Source organism: Loxodonta africana, chromosome 1 (assembly GCF_030014295.1).
Source record: "Loxodonta africana isolate mLoxAfr1 chromosome 1, mLoxAfr1.hap2, whole genome shotgun sequence".
Taxonomy (NCBI): Eukaryota; Metazoa; Chordata; class Mammalia; order Proboscidea; family Elephantidae; genus Loxodonta; species Loxodonta africana.
Genome location: NC_087342.1, coordinates 81,065,540 through 81,084,458, shown reverse-complemented (window position 1 = coordinate 81,084,458; position 18,919 = coordinate 81,065,540). Strand labels below are relative to the sequence as shown.

Sequence of the window (18,919 nt, the reverse complement as noted above, 5' to 3'; positions counted from 1 at the left end):
TGGCATCTCCAGAATTTTTCTCTGATGCATCACTATTTAAACCCATTCTTAAAGGCATGGAGCCCTGGGATAGTACAGTAGTTAAGAACTCGGCTACTAAGCAGAAGGCCATCTGCAGGTTCTAGGAAACACTATGGGGGCAGTTCTGTCATGTCCTATAGTGTCACTATCAGTCAGAATCCACTCTACTGCAACTTTTTTTTTTTTGAGGCATACATATTTAGTTCTTCTAATATTTTCCATACCATTCCTGCACACATAGAAAGTAAAAACATAACCCGGTGGATTTGCCTTGAAAGCTGGTCCATTCATACACTGTGAGGCTCTACATCCCCTAAGGTAACTGTGACAACGGAAGGAAGATCTTCAGAAAGGGGAGAAATGAAGAACCGGATTCCAACGGAATCACTTAAATCACCCGAATCAAAAGCATGCGCATTAACAGATGGTTCCTTGGCTCCCATTTGTACTATTACTAAAAAGATAGAGAGAAACAGTGGTGGGGGAAGATCCCAGCTGACAGTTTTCTTTAGTGCCTTGTGTTTTCTGTGCCAAAGGACTCAGCAAAAACAGAGAAGCCCATCATATATATGCCCACCGATTTCTCTACTGGTGCTAGGTCAAAACAGAGATGGACGGCTGCAGATCCCGAGACTTTTTACAGAAGCGAGTGTCTCGGATGCTGGACAACTGAACGAAGACTAAGGAAATTAGAAGCCTTCCTAAAACGAAAGTAGAAGAAATAGGCAGAATAAAGAAATTCCCAATTGATATTCCATAATATCAATTTTCCTGTATTTCCTCATTCACTGCATTTTCCTCCTTATTTTAAGTCTTTAAGTAAAACATTTACTGGAAACGTCTGTTAGCATCAAAAGGAGGTAGACAGATGTGAAGAAGCAGGGAAAGGTTTTTCTCTCGAAATGGAAAATAGATCAGGTATTTACCACTTAGGTCTGATTTGAGTTACAATGAACAGCACTTAGCACACACCCTTTTTTCTACGTCTTATCGTTAGCAATATCTCCTACATACAATTTTGCTTATGTTATCATTCTCATGGCAACTCCACAAAATAAATAAAGATCGAATTCAAAAATATTGACAAAAAATGGCGACAGTGATGTAAACTAAAAGAGAGAGATATTCGAATTAAGAATTGACTTGGGAAACCATCTTTAGTGGGGGCTACAAATAATAAATAAGTCGGAATCGACTCAGTGGCATTGGGTTTACTGGGTACTAAAAATAATATATAATAATAATAATATATACTCTACTATGCTGGAAATGACAGCTTGAAGAGGAATGGTGTTGTGTTATGGTCAAAAGGAACGTTTCAAGATCTATCCTGAAGTATAACGCTGTCACTGATAGGATGGTATCCATAGGCCTACAATGAAGACCAGTTAATACGACTACTATTCAAATTTAGACACCAAACACTAGGGCCAAAGATGAAGAAATAGAAGATTTTATCAGCAGCTACAGTCCGAAATTGATAGAATATGCAATCAAGATGCACTGATAATTACTGGCAATTGGAATGCAAAAGTTGGAAACAAAGAAGAAGGATCAGTAGTTGGAAAATATAGCCTTGGTGATAGAAACAATGCCAGAGATCGAGTGATAGAATTTTGCAAGACCAATGACTTCTTCATTGCAAATACCTTCTTTCACCAACATAAACGGCGACTATACACATGGACCTTGCCAGATGGAACACACAGAAATCAAATTGACTATATCTGTGGAAAGAGACAATGGAAAAGCTCAATATCATCAGGCAGAACAAGGCCAGGGGCCGACTATGGAACAGACCATCAATTGCTCATATGCAAGTTCAAGCTGAAACTGAAGAAAATCAGAGCAAGTCCACAAGAGCCAAAATATGACTTTGAGTGTATCCCACCTGAATTTAGAGACCATCTGAAGAATAGATTTGATGCATTGAACACTGATGACTGAAGACCGGACGAGTTGTGGAATGAGATCAAGGATATCATACATGAAGAAAGCAAGAGGTCATTGAAAAGACAGGAAAGAAAGAAAAGACCAAGATGGATGTCAGAGGAGACTCTGAAACTTGCTCTCGAACATCGAGCAGCTAAACCAAAAGGAAAAATTGATGAAGTAAAAGAACGGAACAGAAGATTTCAAATGGTGTCTCGAGAAGACAAAGTAAAGGATTATAATGATATGTGCAAAGAGCTGGAAATAGAAAACCAAAAGAAAGAACACTCTCGACATTTTTCAAACTGAAAGAACTGAAGAAAAAATTCAAGCCTCGAGTTGCAATACTGAAGGATTCTATGGGGAAAATATTAACACAGGCAGCGTCAAAAGAAGATGGAAGAAATACACAGTCATTATACCAAAACGAATTAGTCGATGTTCAACCATTTCAAGAGGTGGCATATATGATCAGGAATGGATGGTATTGAAGGAAGAAGTCCAAGCTGCTCCGAAGGCATTGGCAAAAAACGAGGCTCCAGAAATTGATGGAATGTCAGTTGAGATGTTTCAATAAACAGATGCGGTGCTGCAGGTGCTCGCTCGTCTATGCCAAGAAATATGGAAGACAGCTTCCTGGCCAACTGACTGGAAGAGATCCATACTTATGCCTATTCCCAAGAAAGGTGATCCAACTGAATGTGGAAATTATAGACCTTTATCATTAATATCACATGCAAGCAAAATTTTGCTGAAGATCTTTCAAAAATGGCTACAGCAGTATATTCACAGGGAACTGCCAGAAATTCAGGCCAGTTTCAGAAGAGGACTTGGAACCAGGGATATCATTGCTGATGTCAGATAGATCCTGGTCGAAAGCAAAGGATACCAGAAGGATGTTTACCTGTGTTTTATTGACTATGCAAAGGCATTTGACTGTGTGGATCATAACAAATTATGGATAACTTTGCGAAGAATGGGAATTCCAGAACGCTTAACTGTGCTAATGAGGAACCTTTACCTAGATCAAGAGGCAGTTATTCAGACAGAACAAGGGGGTACTGATTGGCTTAAAGTCAGGAAAGGTGTGCGTCAGGGTTGAATTCTTTCACCATACCTATTCAATCTGTATGCAAGCAAATAATCTGAGAAGCTGGACCATATGAAGAAGAACAGGGCATCAGGATTGGAGGAAGACTCATTAACAACCTATGTTATGCAGATGACACAAGCTTGCTTGCTGAAAGTGAAGAGGACTTGAAGCACTTACTAATGAAGATCAAAGACCACAGCCTTCAGTATGGATTGCACCTCAACATAAAGAAAATAAAAATCCTCAGAACTGGACCAATGAGCAACATCATGATAAACAGAGAAAAGATTGAAGTTGTCAAGGATTTCACTTTACTTGGATCCACAATCAACAGCCATGGAAGCAGCAGTCAAGAAATCCAAAGACTCATTGCACTGGGCAAATCTGCTGCAAAGGACCTCTTCAAAGTGTTGAAGAGCAAAGATGTCACCTTGAAGACTAAAGTGCGCCTGACCCAAGCCGTGGTGTTTTCAATCACATCATGTGCATGTGAAAGCTGGACAATGAATAAGGAAGGCCGAAGAAGAGTTGACGTTTTTCAATTGTGGTGTTGGTGAAGAATATTGAATATACCATGGACTGCCAAAAGAACGAACAAATCTGTCTTAGAGGAAGTACAACCAGAATGCTCCTTAGAAGCATGCGTCTTACATACTTTGGACATGTTGTCAGGAGGGATCGGTCCCTGGAGAAGGACATCATGCTTGGCAGAGTAGAGGGTCGGCGGAAAAGAGGAAGACCCTCAATGAGGTGGATTGACACAGTGGCTGCAACAATGAGCTCAAGCATAACAAGGATTGTAAGGATGGCTCAGGACCGGGCAGTGTTTCATTCCTTTGTGCATAGGGTCGCTATGAGTCGGAACCGACTCGACGGCACCTAACAACAACAACAACAACTACAAATAAAAAGTGACTGGGTCATAGGTGGTGACGTATAGGTTAAGAGCCACCGCTGCGAACCAAAAGAACAGCAGTTAGAATCCACCAGCGCTCCTTGGGAACCCTATAGGACAGTTCTACTCTGTCCTATAGAGTCCTTATGAGTCGGAATCGAATCCATGGCAGCGAATTTGTTTTTGTTTTGGATCACAGGTATGCCCTATACTGCCTTTATAAAGAAGATACTTTGCCTCTGTTCCTTCGTGGTCAATCTGATCACACCAGCTTTATATGACCAGGAAACTTGGAGGAATTTCTGGTCCACTGATCGCACCTGTTGAAGATTTCTAATGCTTAATGGTTTCAAAACTATCTTTAACACTGTTGGTATTTCCTTGAATCAAAGGTCTTTGGGAAGACAGAATTAGACATTTGTTCCCAGCCCTCCAATCTGACCCTCTGTCAAGCTGGGATGACTTTTTTTTTTTACTTCTCTATTTTCTTCTCCAACACAAATATCCATAACAGGTACTCAGGAGAGGGACTGTCTTATAACTTTAACTGGCTGCATGTTAACTGTGTTCCTGAGGTGAAATATTTATGTTTTAGGATGTATTTTATGGACAGAGGGAATGCGGTCATTAGCTTTTTTTTTTTTTTTTTTCTATTATCCACGTGTTCTCTCTAGGCCCTTTAAACAAGCAGTGGTATGCTTGCCACAGTCAATACTGCACAGGGGAGCAAGGAATGGGGAGAAATTAGGGTACTGTGAGCAGAATTACAAATTCAAGGCCCAACCCTAGATCCACTGAATCTGTTGTTCAAGCCCTCCAAGTGATACAGGTGCTAAAACTTGAGAAGCATGGCTCTGTGAATTTGAGAAGGAAGTGCTAAGGGCCAGGTGTTTGTTGAGGAGGAAGAGTGGCTCCTGGGGTTTGCTGTCCATTCTCAAGGGATTGTTGTATTTGCTTTACATGGAGAGTTTCTCATCTTTTCAAGACCTCCAATAGTTTAGGTGACTTTGGAGGTCACACAAAACATCCCTTATTTTTTCTGGATGAATTCACAATGGAAGCAAAGTCACCCTCTCTAGTCAAAATACCTGGAGTTCGGTCAAGCTATTTGGGCGTCTATTATAGACTAAGGAAACGCTGGCGGCGTAGTCATTAAGTGCTATGGCTGCTAACCAAAGGGTCAGCAGTTGGAATCCACCAGGTGCTCCTTGGAAGCTCTATGGGGCAGTTATACTCTGTCCTATAAGGTCGCTATGAGTCGGAATCGGCTCGACGGCACTGGGTTTTTGGTTTATTATGGACTGAACTGTGTCCCACCAAACTATATGTTGTAAATCCTAACCTCTATGCCTGTGGTTACAATCACATTTGGAAATGGGTAGTCTTTGTTATGTTCATGAGGCAGGATTAATGTTGGGTGTGTCTGAAGTCAATCATTTACAAGATATAAAAGGAGCAATTAAGCCAGCAGAGATGGGGGAATATAGATACCATGCCACATGAAGATCTTCAAGGAACCAGGAACCAAAAGCTGAAGAGACAAGGAACTTCCCCCAGAGCTGACACAGAGAGGGAGTCATCCTCTAGAGCCAGTGTCCTAAATTCAAACTTACAATCTCTGTTATAAATAGTGTTCCCTTTTTGTATTTCTGTTATAGCAGCACAAGATAAATAAGACAGTGTACCTAGTAACCCAGTGCCGTCGAGTTAATTCCAACTCATAGCGACCCTATAGAACAGAGTAGAACTGCCCCCATAGAGTTTCCAAGGGGCGCCTGGCGGATTTGAACTGCCGACCTTTTGGTAGTGGTCCTCAATTCTAAATCCAAGCTAAAAAGGCTACATGTTTCAACGCAGAGACTATAATCTTTATCTCTGTCCTCAGAAAAAGATTTGGATCTCTGGACACTGCTGCCTTTCCAGATGCCACCTTCTGATTAGGCCAATCTTCTGGTCTAGGAGCAAGGTGTTAAACCTATAACATGAGGGAATTGTGATGTAAAATCTTCTTGGCATTAGGCAGGCCTGTGGTCTGAAAGACAATGCTTTGTTGCTAACAGGCCATTCCTCTTCCTCCCTGCAGGAAATTGTGACACTACCCACTTTATTCTTTGCGCTCGCATATGCATTCTTGTTTCCTAAGCCATTGCTTTATTTCTGTTTGACTCTTGTAAGGGGATTTCTTAATCTGACTTCTTTTGGCCCTAGTGTTTCTGTCTTTACTGACTTGTTGGGACATTGGTGCTCACATAAAGTTATTTGATGTCATTCTTATTCATACCTTCTCTCCAAGCACTCTCATTACTCACCAGTACATGGGCCACCAGATGCACATCCCCAAGAAGAAGCAGACTGTTGAAGATGTGGGGAAAAGTTGAGTGTCAAGAAGCTAGAGAATCTGAAAGAAGAAAAACTTGCTCCAATGCTTGGGAAATATCATTGTTCCTTCTTTGGGATGGACAACACAGAATTCTGAAATAATGTTAGGTGAAGAAGAATTAATTCCTGTCAAAGTGGAGAGCCATTTTCTTGTCTCATTTTGTCTTCTGGCTTGTTCTAAGATGCAGAGAAGTAGATGTTCAACCCAGATTTGGACTAGGGATCCAATGCTCTACCAACCTGTCTTGCCTACCTCTCATTCATGTCGTGGATATGGAGCAGAAAGAAGCCATCAAAGTGCATAGCAACTTCTTTGTCTATCTGCCCTGAACTCAGTGTCTGGGTGTGGTTGGGAGAGTCCCATCTTTGAAGAGGCTGCAAAAAGAGAAACAGAGTACAAACGCTAAACACTCAAGGGTCAAAAGACGAGAGAACAGTCACATTAACCCAAAGACATTGGGTAAGGTCTCCATTGTTTCAGGACAGTTGCCACATCCTTGTGGAACAATTCTAGTTTCCCTTTAAATATTTTCAATTATTGAGGTGAGAATAAAAATAACCTTGATGAATGAATGTGAATTTGATCATGCAGTCCAGAATATGAACTAAAAGGTTTTTGTGTTTTGACCTGAACCAGGAGAAAATCCTGGAGAGGGACCTTGTAGAGGAAGGCTTCAAGGTGAGAAAAGGCTATTTTGTCCACAGGAAAGTGGAGATTGGTTATGATAGAGGAGGTAAGAATGCAAGAGACTGGAGATCTTTCATAATGCATCATCCCCTTTTCTCTTCTTTCCAAAAGCTGCAACTATCCACCTTCTATCCTTCTGTCCAGGCCATCCCTAAGCCAATTTTGAGGTCACCTACTTGACTTGCAAAGGACTCACGTATATTGTCACTGCACATATACTAACCAAACAAACAAAAAAACTGATCCAATGACGTCAAGTGGATTCTGAGTTATAATGGCCCTATCCATTGGGCTTCTGAAAACGATGGATTTGAACTGCTAACCTTACAGTTAACAGCCAAACTGTTGCCTACCAACACCCAGGTCCATACCTATACTTCAGAAAAAAAAAATGTTGCCTTTGAATCAATTCCGACTCATACGGATCCCACAGAATAGAGTAGAACTATCCCATAAAGTTTCAATGGATTGGCTAAATGATTCGAACTACTGACATTTTGGTTAACAACCTGAAGGCTTAACCATTGCACCACCAGGGGTAGGACTGAGGAAAAGGTAGCTGAGTATGTAGTTATTATTGATTGTACAGAGTCTCTGAGATTCTGTGGCTACAGTTCCCTCTTTAGACTCCTTTTGAACTAAGAGCAGTATGTGAAGTGTAGAGGAGCCAGACAGAATTCTTTAGGAAAACATTCATTTTCAGTAGATCTCATCTAAGTGTAGAAATACTTGGAACTAACAAAGAGGGATTTGATTTTTTTACTCTTTGCATTTCAAGCGAAATCTAGCAAATTTCCCCAGTTGCAGTGGTGATTAATCTCAAAGCAGCCCGCTCAATTGGTATTACTCTCAATGCTGCCCCTACCACATCCATGCACAGAAATGGGGAAATCTCTGTTAGTGCAATTTCCTCATTCATTCCGGAGAGGCTAATTCTGAAAGACGAGCTGTCACCCAATTGAGCGTTTTATTAATTTTCCATTTTCCTCTTTATTTTCACTCATACCGCAGCCTGGTTTCAGACTACAAGACTCTGGCACATGCACTAGGTGTCTTCTGGCTTCTCTAGCCTTCCTAACCTTGTTTCCTACATGTCAATTCGAGTTACAAATAAAAAAAATATATATATATAATATTAATTTTACTTCCTTGTTTAGCTGACTTGTTGGCAGAAAACTGCCCTGATATTGTGAAAGATGAGAAGATATCTATCCAAGATGCTGATCAAACTACACAGAAGGTAGATCTCAAAAGAAAGTCACCAAGACATATTATAATCACACTTGCCAAAACCAAAGATAAAGAGAATTTTAAGAGTGGCTAGGGATAAATGAAAACTCACCTAAAAAGGAGAGTCAATAAGAATAAGCTCACACTGCTCAGCAGAAACCATGCAGGTACGAAGGCAAAGGGATGACTTATATAAAGTGTTGAAGGAAAAAAATTGCCAACCAAGAATCAAGTATCCAGCAAAACTGTCTCTCAAATATGAAGGAGAAATTAGGACATTTCCTTATAAACAGAAGTTTAGGAAATTCATAATAACAAAACCAAAACTACAAAAAATACAAAAGGAGTTCTCTGGTTAGAAAATCAATAATATCAGATATCAACCCAAGACCAGAACACAGGAGAGAGTAACCAGATGTCAACCCAGATAGGGAAATAACAAAAATAAAACAAGATAAAAAAAAATGCTCAAAGCAGAGAAAAAATGATGTCGTTATGTCAAAGAAGAAGACAACATTAAATCAATAGACAGGGACTAAGAAATGTAGTCATAGATCTTTCATGTGGAGAGGAAGTCAAGGTGATAAAAAGAAATAAAAGTTAGGATTAAACTAAGAAAAATGGGGGTAAATATTAAGGTAACCACAAAGGAGACTAACAATTCCACTCACAAAAACAAAATACAAGAAAAAAATAAAGACTCAGCAAAAACAAATCAACAACAACAAATAAGAGGAAAAGACAATATATAAAGATAAACTACACAGCACAAAAAGTTAAGTGGGAAAAAGAAACTGTCAACAACACACAAAAAAGACATCAAAATGACAGCACTAAACACGTACCTATCCATAATTACGCTGAATGGAAATAGACTAAATGCACCAATAAAGAGAAAAGAGTGGCAGAGTGGACTAAAAAACATGATCCTTCTATATGTTGCCTACAAGAGACTCACCTTAAGCTTAGAGACACAAACAAACTAAAACTCAAAGGATGGAAAAAAATACATCAGGCAAACAACAATCAAAAAAGCAGGAGTGGCAATACTAATTTCTGACAAAATAGACATTAAAGTTAAATCCACCACAAAGGATAAGGAAGGCAACTATATAATGATTAAACGGACAATATACCAGGAGGATAAAACCATATTAGGTATTTATGCACCCAATGACAGGGCTTCAAGATACATAAAAGAAACTCTAACGGCATTGAAAAGTAAGATAGACAGCTCCACAATAATAGTAGCAGACTTCAACACACCACTTTCAGTGAAGGACAGAACATCCAGAAAAAAGCTCAATAAAGACATGGAAGATCTAAATGCCACAGTCAACCAACTTGACCTCATAGACATATACAGAGCACTCTACCCAACAGCAGCCAAGTGTACTTTCTTTTCCACTGCACATGCACCGTCCTTTAGGATAGATCACACATTAGGTCATAAAACAAGCCTTAGCAGAATACAAAACATTGAAATATTGCAAAGCGTTTTCTCTGATGATAAGGCCATAAAAGTAGAAATCAATAAAAGAATAAAGCTGGGAAAAGAAATCAAACACGTGGAAATTGAACAATACCCTGCTCAAAAATGACTGGGTTATAGAAAACATTAAGGATGAAATAAAGAAATTCATGGAATCCAATGAGAATGAAAACACTTCCTATCCGAACCTTTGGGGCACAGTGAAAGCACAATGAATGCACACATCCAAAAAGAAGAAAGGGCCAAAATCAAAGAATTATCTCTACAACCTGAACAAATAGAAAGAGAGCAAAAAAAGAAACCCTCAGGCACCAGAAGAAAGCAAATAATAAAAATTAGAGCAGAATCGAATGAAATAGAGAACAGAAAAACAATTGAAAGAGTTAACAAGATCAAAAGCTGGTGCTTTAAAAAAATTAACAAAATTGATAAGCCGTTGGCCAAACTGACAGAAGAAAAACAGGAGATGAAGCAAATAACCTGAATAAAAAATGAGATGGTAATATCACAACATATTCAACTAAAATGAAAAGAATCATATCAGATTACTAAGAAAAACTGTACTCTAACAAATTTGAAAACCCAGAAGAAATGGATGAATTCCTAGAAACACACTAACCCCCCCCCCACCTAAAATAACACAAACAGAGGTAGAACAACTAAATGGACCCATACCAAATGAAGAAATTGAAGAGGTAATTTAAAAACTCCCAACAACAACAAAAAAAGCCCTGGCCCTGATGGCTTCACTGCACAGTCCTACCAAACTTTCAGAGAAGAGTTAACACCACTACTACTAAAGGTATTTCAGAACATAGAAAAGGACAGAATACTCCCAAACTCATTCTATGAAGCCAGCATATCCCTGATACCAAAATCAGGAAAAGACACCACAAAAAAAGAAATTTACAGACCTATATCCCTCATGAACGTAGATTCAAAAATCCTCAACAAAATTCTAGCCAATAGAATCCAACAGCATATCAAAAAAATAATTCACCATGACCAAGAGGGATTCATACCAGGTATGCAGCAGTGGTTCAACATTAGAAAAACAATTAATGGAATCCATCATATAAATAAAACAAAAGAACCACATGAACTTATCAATTGATGCAGAAAAGGCATTTGACAAAGTCCAACACCCATTCATGATAAAAACTCTGGGCAAAATAGGAATAAAAGGAAAATTCCTGAACATTATAAAGGGCATTTCTACAAAGCCAACAGCCAACATCATCCTAAATGGAGAGAGTCTGAAAGCATTTCCCTTTAGATCAGGAACCAGACAAGGATGCCCTTTATCACCACTCTTATTCAACATTGTGCTGGAGGTCCTAGCCAGAGCAATTAGGCTAGATAATGAAATAAAGGGAATCCAGATTGGTAAGGAAGAAGTAAAAGTATCTCTATTTGCAGATGACATGATCTTATACACAGAAAACCCTAAAGAATCCTCAAGAAAACTACTGAAACTAGTAGAAAGTTCAGCCAAGTATCAATATACAAGATAAACATGCAAAAATCAGTTGGATTCCTCTACACCACCACCAACAAAAAAAATCCAAGAGGAAACCACCAAATCAATACCAGTCACAGTAGCCCCAAGAAGATAAAATATTTAGGAATAAATCTAACCAGAGACGTAAAAGACCTATACAAAGAAAATGGAAAATAGATACAGATAGTTTCCAACTTACATCATATTTGAATTATAATGAACCGTCTTACCACCTGTCTTTTTTTTGTACATCTAAAAAAAAATTTTTTTTTATCATCAGTAATATGTCCTATGTACAATGTTAGCTATATTATCATTCTCATGCCAACCCCGCAAAATAAATAAAGATCAGATTTATAAAAATATTGGTAATAAATGGGAATAATAATGAAAACTAAAAAAAAAAAAAAACTTTTCAACTTTTGTAAGAATTGACTTGGGACACCATCATTAGGGTCACAGAACAGGTATGCTGGATGCTTCCTTTGTAAAGAATAGATGCTTCCTCTGTTGTCTGATGGTCAGTGTGATTACGTGTGCTTTGTATGACCACTAAACTTCCAGGTATTTCTGGTCCACTTATTGTAACTTTCTAATTCATTACAGTTTTAAATTTGTCGCTATCTCTGTATGCATTCCTATTGAAGCAAAGCGTCTTTAGGAAGACACAGAATTTAATGTTTGCTCCCAGCACTCCCAGCTGAGTTGTTATTACTTCTCAATTTTCTTCTCCGATGAAATATCCTTTGCAGGTTGTAAGGAAAGAGACTGCCTGGTTTCCAAGTCTGATTGGCTGCAGGTTGGTTGTGCTCCTAAGGTCAATTATCTATTGTTTTAGGGTGCATTTTACCATCAGAGGTGATATGCTTGTTTCATGTGTTAGCTCTTTTTCCTGTTATCCACTTGTTCCCTCCACGCAGTTTAAGAAAGCAGTAGGAAAAATTGAAAGGAGAGTTTGGGGAGAGTAATACTGGCTTCATAAAATGAATTAGGAAGTATTCCCTCCTCTTCTATTTTCTGGAAATGATTGTGCATAGTTTGTGTTAACTCTTTAAATATTTGTTGGAATATTCTAATTAACATATTTGGTTCTGGTGATTCTTTTTTTGGGTGGGGGAGTTTTAAAATTACTAAATCAAATATCCTCAATATAATGCTATTCAAAGAACATATTCAAAGTACATGGGTGAGTAGTGGCAGCTTGAGTTTTTTGAGCAATTGGTCCATTTCAATAATGTTGTCAAAATCATCTGTGTAGCATTGATTATACTGTTTCCTTAACTATTCTTTTGTTGTCTGTAGTCTATAATGATATCTTCTGTTTCATTTCTGATTCTGATACTTTGTTTTCCTCCTTTTTTCTTTGGTTGGTTTGTTTTTGTCAGTCTTGCTAGAGGTTTGTTAATTTTAGTTATCTTTTCAAAGAACCTACATGTTTCATTGATTTTCTCCATTTTGGTTACTTTCAATTTAATTTATTTTTGCTCTCATTTTTACTATTTCCTTATTTCTGCTTGATTTGAGTTTATTTTGCTCTTCTCTCTCTTTTTTTTTTGTGGTTCTTCACATGAGAGCTTAGATAATTGATATGAAGCTTTTTTCTTTCCTTCTGTATGCATTTAGTGCTATGAAACTCTTTCTCAGTACTGCTTTAGTGTGTCCCCTGAATTTTGACATGTTGTATTTTCCTTTCTATTTCCTTGAGACTTCCTTTTGACCTATAGATTATATAAAATTGCGTGGCTTATTTTCCAACTTGGAAAATTTGTTTAATGTTTTTGTGACTGATTTTTAGTTTGATTCCAGTGTGGTCAGAAAACCCACTCTGTATGATTCAATTCTTTTAAATTTGTTGAGATTTGTTTGTTGGCCCAGGCTATATGCTCTATCTTGATACATATTCTATGGGAGGGACTTGAAAAGAATGTGTATTCTACTCTTGTTTGGTCAAGTGTTATATAAATGTTGATTAGGTCTGTTGGCTGATGCAGTTTTTGTAGTCCTTGTATATCTTCGCTGATTTTTTCTTTAGTTGCTTTTCAATTATTTAGAGACAAGGGTTGAAGTCTCCAACTGTAATTGTGGATATGTCTACACCTCTTTGCAATTCAATCGGTTTTTTCTTCACATACTTTGCAGCTCTGTTGTTTGCTGCATACATATTTAATGTTGCGATTCAGGTATTCCAAGCTTAGCTCATGTTAGTATTACAATGAAACACACAACTGTTTTTTTTTTTTCTTATCATTAGTAATATGTAATTTGTTACTGCCATCATGTCTGTAAGTTTGTATGTAATTTTTCCAAACTCCCAAAACACATAAAGCTTGGATTTATAAAGATACTAATAACAAACGGCAATAAGAATGAAAACTACAAAGAAGAAATAAGATATTCGACTTACAGAAGAACGGTCTTAGGAAGGAGTGGTTAGAATGGAACCTCTTTGTAAATTGGTGACTTCCTGTTCCTTTTGTTGGATTGATCCTTTTATCATTAAGCAATGTCTATTTCTGTCCCTGTTAATTTTTTGTTCCGAAGTTTTCATTACTTGATATAAATGTAGCCACCTTTGTTTTCTTTTGATTGTTTGCATGATATATCTTTTTAAAAATTCTCTTTAATTTCTACCTAACTATATAGTTACATATATGAAATGAGTTACTTGTAGACAACTTATACAGCAGTCCCCGGGTTACAAAAGTCTGACTTCAAGAGAACTCCTTTTTCCCTTTAATGTTAGGTAAATTTGTTCTCACTTTGAAATGATTGAGTCAACCCTACTTGAACAAATTCATTACCCCAATCACCTTTACGTGCTGCATGTACAGCTTTTAAATCATTGAAAAGGCTTCCAGGCATTTCTTGCATTAAAGGAAGGCTAGATAAGAACCATATGCACTTGTTTTGACTTATCTACAAATTAAAAAAAAAAAAAAATATTGTGCTTTAAGTGAAAGTTTACAAATCAAGTTAGTCTTTCATACAAAAATTTATGTACACCATGCTATATGCTCCTAGCTGTTCTCCCCCTAATGAGACAGCACATTCCTTCTCTCCACCCTGTATTTCCGTGTCCATTCAGCCAGCTTCTGTCCCCCTCTGCCTTCTCGTCTCCCCTCCAGACAGGAGCTGCCCACATAGTCTCATGTGTCTACTTGCTTCAAGAAGCTCACTCTTCACCAGTATCATTTTCTATCTTATACACCAGTCCAATCCCTGTCGAAGAGCTGGCTTTGGGAATGGCTCCTGTTTTAGGCTAACAGGAGGTCTGGGGACCGTGACCTCCGGGGTCCTTCTAATCTCAGTCAGACCATTACGTCTGGTCTTTTTAGGAGAATTTGAGGTCTGTATCACACTTCTCTCTTGCTCCTTCAGGGATTCTCTGTTGTGTTCCCTGTTAGGACAGTTATTGGTTGTAGCCAGGCGCCATCTAGTTCTTCTGGTCTCAGGCTGATGTTTATCTACAGATTTGAATTAAAGTCTTAAATACACAGTTAGGAACGGCTACCATTTCTTTTTCTGTTCCGGTTTTCTTCAGATTCTTGTAGAGCAAATAGAAGAAAGAAAGGAGTGAAAAAGAAGAGCTTCTAAAAGAGGTAACTAGGGTAAAATTACGCGCCTCTATGTAAGAGAAATAATTCAGAGTAGAATGAAGATTGCTTAAACAGGGACTTGAACCGCAAACACTGCGATTAAAAGCGTGACGCTCTACCAACTGAGCTACCCAGGCCTCCGTAAATTACTTTTCTGAATTTCTCCTTTAGGCGTCTATCTGGCAGTTCCAATGAACTAGCAGTTGTTTGGTGATCCTGTGGGGGCCTTCTTCTCTGTCCTACAGGTTCTCTATTAGTCGGAATCGACTTGATGGCAACGTGTTTTTTTTTGGTTATACGTGGCCAATTGTTTTCATATTTCATGTGTTCAGATAGTTTTCTTTGAATTCTCTTTGTTGGCAAGAATATTGTGCTTGAAAGAGATGCTGTCATCCGTCGGATCATTGCTCTTCCTACTGTCTTTGCCTTGTTTCTCTTTAGATTTTAACAACCAGAGCAGGGACCCCTAGACAAAGCGCTGCCGGGTTTCTGGCCATACTGCTAGACAAGGAGGACTTCATTTCTTGCCAAATGTTGTGATTTTATCCCTTAGTTTCTTATTTCCACTCCTGCACCTATTTTTCTGGAAACAACATGAATGCTACTCTTCTTCTTATCCCTCCGCATTATCTTGTACATCTTTCTTGCAGCCTGGGGAAACAGGAGAAAAGAGTTGGAGAGCATTTGAAGACCTATGAGAATTTACCATAATGATGGGGATGCAAAGGAGCCTGGGTTTAATCTTCTGCATCTCTGTGCTTGCCTTTCTTGATGATGCACCTTGTCTACCAGTGTGAGCCACTCTCTCTTCTCAGTTTCTTCTCTTCTTCCTCTTCCTTCTTCATATCTTTATTCACTGTTTTCTGCTACATTCATAGGAAAAGGGTAATTTTCTTGATGAATTAATGTACATTAGGACATGCCGTCCAGAGTGTGATCCAAGACAGTTCGTTAGTCTTGACCTAAACCTGGAGAAAATAATGTACAAGGAATCTGGGAACAAATGGTGAAGTTTTGGTGTGAAGGAAAGGCTAACCTCTCTGGGGAGGAAAGACAGAGTATTTCCTCTGGGAAGAGAGTATTGTTTATTTCTAAAAAAAAAAAAAAAAAAAAACTCCGCATTTCAAGAAACCAAGGCTATGTGAAAACTGAGAGAATTTGTGATTGCTGTACTTTAGGAATTTGTGGACTTCTCTTCTCTCCTACCCTATGTATATATATATAAGGCATAGTTGGGGGTGAGTCACACAAAATTGCCTTGGATTCCTTTGTGGATCAATACCAAGAGAACTCAGGGATGACTTTTAAGCAAAATACCTGAGGGGTTAGCATTTCAATGAGAGAAGGACCCCTTCAAGCTATTTTGGCTCTCTTCTCCCACTTGAAGTAGCTTGGAAGTTATCAAATTGCACATCAAACCTCTGAAACACTCACCAAGGGAGGTTTTGGATCCATTACCTACTTCCACCGCTGTGTCAGGTGGTTCTGCTACTTGTTGATAGAGGATCAAGTTATTAAAACCTATGTTATGAATGAATTAAAATAAAATATTTTCCTGGCTTTAAAAACAGACATTTCAGATGGGAGAGGGGGAGCTCTTTTTTGAGCTTCCAGACCATTCTTCTTGGAGCAGCGCCATCTTATCTTTGAGACAGGAAAGGTCTGAACACATCAACCTTCGGAGCTCCCTCTCATCAAGCTGTCATCTGCACCCCTTTATTGAAGAGTTTACTTCTTGACTCATATTTCTCCACCCAAAGTGTCACTATTATTAGTGACTTAGAGAAAAGTGCCCTGGAGGAAAGATGTCACTTCTAATCATTGCAAAGTTTATTAATGCTATGTAATTGTTTTCAGTGGTTTCAGGGGCTACTTGATTCCTTTTTGAATGTTGTTAAATTTTCTTTCAATTTCAAAGTTAAGCATTTGAAAACAGAAACCAAATGTTCCCTAGCAACAGTTTCCCTTCAGATTTGGACTACTTCTTTAGTGTTTTGGTCCGTCCCATGGCCTGATGGATAAGGCCTGTTGTTCTGGGTCAGATACTGATGGTTGAAGCCCCTTCTTGGTGCCTTATTTGTGGTTTGTCAAGAAGTAGAAGCTTCTTGAATTGGCTTCCCGTGGGGAGTGTTTATTATAGGAAACATAAGCAACTGAGATGCATCTATATATTCTTACCCTTCTCTGCCCTCTCTCTCCTCACCCCCCTACATAGTCCTGTAGCTGCATCTCCATCAGAAATCTTTGGTGTGATGTGAAATGAATACCTTATGTGACTTTATTTAAAGTTTCAAAGAAACTGGCATTCTGTAGGCGAATATAAGAAAAGTAGAAGAGAAGGAATTTTAATCAGGTACTGGCCAACACTGATGTCATTTTAATTCAGCTAAGTGTGTGTACAGTGTGGGATATTTTCTACACCATGGTGTTTGAAAACCTCCAATGAAAGTCATTCGACGATCAACCGGAATAACGGCTCTGCTAAAACCAGGAGTGGGACAAGAAACTTTTAAGACCTTAAAGCTAATCTCCTCCCAAACTGAACTATTGTGGCCAGTGATACTCTCGGTCGCTCAAATTTGGATTATAGTTCAATGTTCGTGTTGAGTATCTCCGCATTACTTCAGCGCCGTGGTTTGGGTTGTCCAATGTCTTCAAATCACTCATCCGCCATCAACTGCTCTGTCAGTGATCTCAATAGAGGGTCATTTTAACCCACTGCGATTGAGCCAATTCCAACTCCTAACGTCCATATAGGACAGAGAGAACTGCCCCATAGGGTTTCCAAAGAGAGGTTGGTGGACTGCAATTGTCCACCTTTTGGTTAGCAGGTGAACTCTTAACCACTGGGCCACGAAAAAAAAAAAAAAACTAGGGGCAAGAAAATTAGCTGGAAACTTTGGTCTAGCCTGAATGAACAGATACCAAAACCAAAAACCCAATGCCGTCGAGTCGATTCCGACCATTTTTTTTTTATATATAGGCTAGAGTAGAACTGCCCCCATAGAGTTTCCAAAGAGCGACTGGCCGATTTGAACTGCCAACCCTTTGGTTAGCAGCTGCAGCACTTAACCACTACGCCACCAGGGTTTCCAAACGAACAGATATGACTGCTTAAATGACTAAAAGAATTAAAGAGTTTTTGTAGGGCTCTTTCCTTTTCTCCTTTGTCTCCGTCCTTGTTTTTCTACCTTGATTATCCATGATGTGCTAACTAAAACCGAATATTAATGGATTAGTTGTGGTGAAAGTCTTCTTGCTTTGGGGCAAGGGCTGGCTCCTTTTCTTTCTCTTCCTTCTTGTCTTCCTTCTGCTGACGCCCTGCCCTGGGAGATGCCAAGCCCCAATACGTAGAAATGGAAGAACACTAAAAGCAACTGTTTGGACCATCGGCCTCCTTTTCTTGTGAGCAAAGCAAACATGATAAGAGAAATGAGATCAGAGTTGATAAAAGGTGAAGTGGAGGTGCCAGGAATTGAACCCGGGACCTCGTACATGCGAAGCACGCGCTCTACCACTGAGCTACACCCCCTGACCTCTGAGTGGCTTGATGATGACTTTTCTTTTGATAAAAATATGCTGATATTTTTCCTGTGGGCTTCCTTCCTCCCATCCCGCTTCCCCCCGCAAAAAAAAAAAAAAAAAAAAGCATCGACGAAGAATTGCCTAGAAAAAGACCACGGGGTTCATTTCTGGTTCTAGGACCTTTCCACTCCTGTAGTCCTCTTCAAAGCACACTCGCCAGCAGACTCTTTAAATGAAAGTTATTTGCCTCCACCAGGAAAGTCCCAAGAAAACCACATCTCTCTAACGTAAATCACACTGATAATGACTCCGAATGGGTTGCTCCTGAGACCACCGGCAGCCACGGGCTTTAGTGGAACTGGTTAATTGAACTTCACTTCTGATTGGGTCAGTACGCCGTCACCATCCGTTCCAGCGGACTCTCATTGCTCCTGTTACTTCACACCTTCTTAGCTGGTCCTTAGTTCTGCTTCCACACATCCATCTCTATCCCCCGCTTGAGGATCATGTCCAGAAATGATTTTAATGGTGGGGGAAAATTCAAAACTCCATCAGCTTTACAAGAAG

General features: G+C 39.0%; 1 non-coding gene across 1 annotated transcript; it reads right to left on the bottom strand.

Annotated features, from left to right (window-relative positions):
- Positions 1–18,287: 18,287 nt before the first annotated feature.
- Positions 18,288–18,359, bottom strand: TRNAA-CGC (transfer RNA alanine (anticodon CGC)). The gene has a single exon. It is a non-coding gene; the product is annotated as a tRNA-Ala (tRNA).
- Between the last annotated feature and the right edge of the window lie 560 nt (positions 18,360–18,919).